Source organism: Python bivittatus, unplaced genomic scaffold, assembly GCF_059951505.1.
Source record: "Python bivittatus isolate LINGU-HERP-01145 unplaced genomic scaffold, Pbiv_v1 ctg000690_np1212, whole genome shotgun sequence".
NCBI classification, from domain to species: Eukaryota; Metazoa; Chordata; class Lepidosauria; order Squamata; family Pythonidae; genus Python; species Python bivittatus.
Window position 1 is genome coordinate 4586296 of NW_028277096.1, and position 4769 is coordinate 4591064.

Here is a 4769-nt window from a genome sequence, read left to right on the forward strand (position 1 = left end):
TGGGGAGGTGCAATTGAATCTCTTGTATGTAAAGCAAGCATATTAACACCATCTGCCCTACTCAGCAGATTTCCAGGGAAAGAAAGAGAATAGCAAACCTCATTAAGCCTTCATTTATTCCCTTCTGCAGGAGTTGCTTATCAGATTTACTCCCAGGACTGGGCTTTATATGTTGCTTGGAACAAAAACAACCAATTCCCTCTTTGCACAAGCATTCTAGAGGAAATCAAATTTGGTTAAACAGCAATTTATGATGTGAACTATTTGAGAGTGGAAGAATCTATTTTGAGGGATGATGGTCTTTCTTTCACTGGAAGTATTTACCATATTTCCCCACTAGTGATTTATATTGTTTTATAGTATCACTCAACTATCACTATGGCAATATAAAGGCTGGCCACATTTGTGAATTGCTGCCACAATTGATGGGTGACCCCCATAAGAGACTACATAAATCACTAGTGAAGAAATGGCCTCCATCATCATCATCATCATCATCATCATCATCTAACCCAACTAATAAGTACCAAGCTGGAAAGTCTGATGTAGGATATGACAGAACTATGATCTAGCAAGAAGTCAAGCATCATTGGAAAAGATGCTGATGCTTGGAAAAACTGAAGGCAGTTCAAAGAGGCCATTAGATGACAAAGTAGACAATGCACGCTGGCTGAGGAATTCTGGGAGTTGAAGTCCAGCTATCTTAAAGTTGCTATGTTTGAGAATCACTGGAGTAGATGAACTTCAAGTTCCCTTCTAACCCTTACGTACTGTAATTGTTTGATAAGAGCCAGCATGATGTGATCAAGGGGAAACACTGGGACTGACAGGGCATTATAGTGCTGATGTAAACTGCAAACAAGGAAAGGACCATAAGTATTTAATGATTATTTTTATTCTTAGGTAATATATAATGTGATCAAATGTCACATCTGTGCACCAATGCATAGATTTGTGACTGGATGGAGTCAGAAAGATCATATGAAACAATATCAGTACTTCAGTTCTGCTGGTCATCTGGGCTCTTTCAAGATGTTCTTATTATTATTTAATGTAATAAATCTGATTGTTGTGTGAGTCTGTGTGTGTGTGTGTGCACGTGCGCACAAAGGCATCTCTGATTTTTTAAGTCCTAAACATTCATAACAAACCTGTGTTAATTTAATTGAGGAAGAGCCTTAGCTCAGTGGTAGCACGTATATGGATCAAAATTGGGTTGTTCTTAGACCCAAGCATATGTTATATATTATGGTTGGTCGCAGCCAGCCAGATGTTTAGGCTGGATTTGGTATTTTTATCCACCTATCAAGTCCTTCCCAAGGACCTGGGATAGGCAGATGTTGTTTGATGGTGTTAAAGGTATCATCATCATCCTCATCATCATCCTCATTATTTTAGGGTTCTATATATATTGTGTTTTGGTTTTAATCTTTTGTGGGCCACCCAGAGTCATTGCTGTGAATTGGGCAGCCATGTAAATTGTTTAACTAAATAAATACTGCAAATGCAAAGACTCCAAGGTTCAGCACTGCAGGAGAAATAATGGAGCTTAGTTCTCCCAGCAAAATAATCTACGTTTTCTCTGTATCAGTCAACATTCTGATGCTGTTTGTAATACTGCTTAAACTCATGAGACCCTCACTGTCAGAGGAACCCCAGCAGAGTAAAGGAAAGTTTTGCTTAGTGTTTTCAAAGCTCTTATCCCCACACTAGCTTTTGGGCCAACTTGAGCATCATTACCCTGACAATTGCTGCCTCACAGTTTAGTCATCATATTGTCACTGTTCTCAATTAATTCTAAGTGTGTATAAAATGGAACAAAATCTTCAGCTCAGCTATGGCAGTTATGCGAATTAACTTTCTTAAGGCAATGATCTTTTCAGCAAAATAATTTTGCTGCTTTTTATTGTATTCCTTATTTACATGGGCCAAAGGTTCTGAAATCAAGATTTATGGACCACAAAATGTCCCATTCTGATCTTACCGAAAGTGGTCTGACTTAGGAATGGACAATTCTGACCTATTTCATAGTAGGAATGGCCTGTTTCAACATCAGAGCATGTCTAATGAGGTCAGAATGGACATGTTTGGCTTTAGATGTTTCACTCTTGAAATACGTTGCGTGGCTTTGGTGCAATATACTTGCCAATAGTAATTCTGTGCAAGGAGCAGCAAGCCCTGATACACTGCATGGTAACATTGGATACATGTAGGTTAGTTATGGAGAAAACATCTGAATGTACATATTTGAGTGTAAATTTATGTAACATTATAACACTTAACTCTGTCAAATGCTGAAAAGTGCAAATTTCAGCAGAATTCACTGATCAGAAATAATAAATAATAAATAATAAATAATTAGGAAACAGTCTGCACAGAAATGTGTCTAGTCATAAAAATAACATACAGAATCATGTTAGAGAAGATATTTTGCAAGAACTAGGTACATTATGCAAAACTGCAAATAAAAATGTGTACATTCAGAGCCACGTCCACGTTAAGCCATAAAGGTAAATGAGAACCAAACACTGAAGTGCAGAGATAAAACTCTCCCTAAAGTGAATGGACTTGGGCAGAAAGGACCAGAACAGAGAAAACCTAACTTCTGCCGATGGTTGATAGAAGGACATGTGCAACCCCCTCTAACAATGGAGCTGTCCAATGTTGCCTGTATCGCTTCAGGTTCAAGGCAAGGGGTGGACAGACACAACTTTGCCAACTAAAGCACCAAATCCCAGGTAAAATGGTGAATGTAGGCACCAATGTTTTTTATACATTTCTGAGGGAGGACACAGAAGTCCTGGTGCCATGTCAGATGGCCTGTTGCCTAAAAAAAAATCTACTTAATATTAATCCCTGCATATTTTAATTAATCTTACTTGAGCAAATGCATCTATGCAATGGCGGTGGATGAGTGGGCTTCCAACTGGGAGTTTAGAAAGATGTATTTGCTGGCCGGAAAGTATCAAATGCAGATACTTCTACAATATGGACACCAGGAGTCGCTGTACATTCCTTTTAGATGAGGGAACCCTACAGAAACACTTGTGCAGTTTACCTACAGCTGGGAGGGTACATATCAGGCAATTGTCTCTTCAGATCATCTCATTAAGGAATCTAGAGGCTGTATGTCATCTAGCCAAGCCTAGCTTGGTTGAATCCTCCCTCAGAGATGTACATCCACTTGGAAGACGCCCCATTGCTGTACTGTTCTTATAAGTTCAATTTTCCATCCCATTTAATCAGCATGTATTGCCCTTTAATTTGAATTTCCTAAACCAAAGAAGAGACAGACCTTACTATTGGCTTAATCTCCAATCCTTCCTCTTGAAAGCATAGCCAATATTCTCAAGAAGCCTGAAGAACTTCTTTCCCCATTGCCTGTACAGACTAGTTTACCCTTGTTTTCTTTGCCATTTCAGGGAGGGCTATGTGCCTCATTCTCGTAATTGCTGACGCAGAGTGAAGTGAAGTTTCTTATCTTCATTGAGCCCAAAGTGGGAAGAAGCTTTGGAACTTAGTAGGGAATTCCCCCTCCATTACTTCTTCCTGACTCTATAGGCTTCTGAGCAGGCGATAAACCAGTTTATCATACAGTATTCTTGTTATCCTTGCATCTCAATTTTTGTTCATGGAGCAAGAGTGAAACTTTGGATTTTGAGTTCAACAACCAGGATTGGCAGGCTGCACAGGTGAGCAAGCACTGGTACTGTACTAGTATGGGTGCTTCTAGTCTGGTTAGCTGTGATTCAAAAACATTTCCTTTGTGTCACAACTCTCTTTCAGGCAAAAGCAGGCTGATCTGATGAGTGGTATAATTTCAAAAAGCCCATCCAAATGCCCCCATGAACAGAGATGTCTGTTCCAGACAAACCCTGCATAGTCTTGAGGTCAAGTATTAATTTCCAAATACTGTTTGCGGCCCTTAGGGTCACCTCTACAGCCACTGAGCATGAAACTAGCTTGTTGGGTTACCACAGAACAGGAGCCTTTTATCCTGTTGCTTTGCAGCCTCAGCTGGCTGTTTGGTCTCCTGTGCACTGAAATGTCTTCCGATGTTTTCATCCAAACAAGACTGACTGTCCATCTACACTCAGTATTGTCTGCTGAGATAGGTTGTATCTACGGTACCCTTAAGCAGTCTTGAACCAAGACTTGGGTTAGCCTTGCTTTTCCAGTTTGACACTGCTTTCTAAGGGGTCCATAGAGATAGGTCCTTCTGTTCAAAAGTCCCAACAATATATGAAATACGTACAAGCTGTTTCCCCAACAAATATATATATTTATGGTTGATAATATAACACTTGGTAGACCATTCTAGCATTTTCAAATATTCTACTTGGATTATGCTATCTAAGAAGGAACTAAGACTGCAGATCAACCAATGATAGTCCAACTACAGTATTATACAATTCATACTAGGCCTTCCATGCCCAACTGAACTAGAAACTAAATTGCAGGACAATTGCTACTAACATGAAGATACTTGGATTTGCACGCATGCAGTAATGGGCTGTATGTGCCTGTGTACTGTCCCAATCTCCTTAACAAAATAAAATGTAGACACAATCACTAGCTCTAAATACTCTTCAACAACATCTCAGCTTTCCTTGTTTCTAGAAAAGGAGCTGAAGGGGAAAAGAGTAAGGAAAATAAATGGCTGTAATGTTCCATCCGCATAAAGCCTTTTTCAACATCATGATTGTATATCCAACCATGGGGGAATAGAAAATAGAATTTGTAGAGCATACAGAAAAATTGAACACACG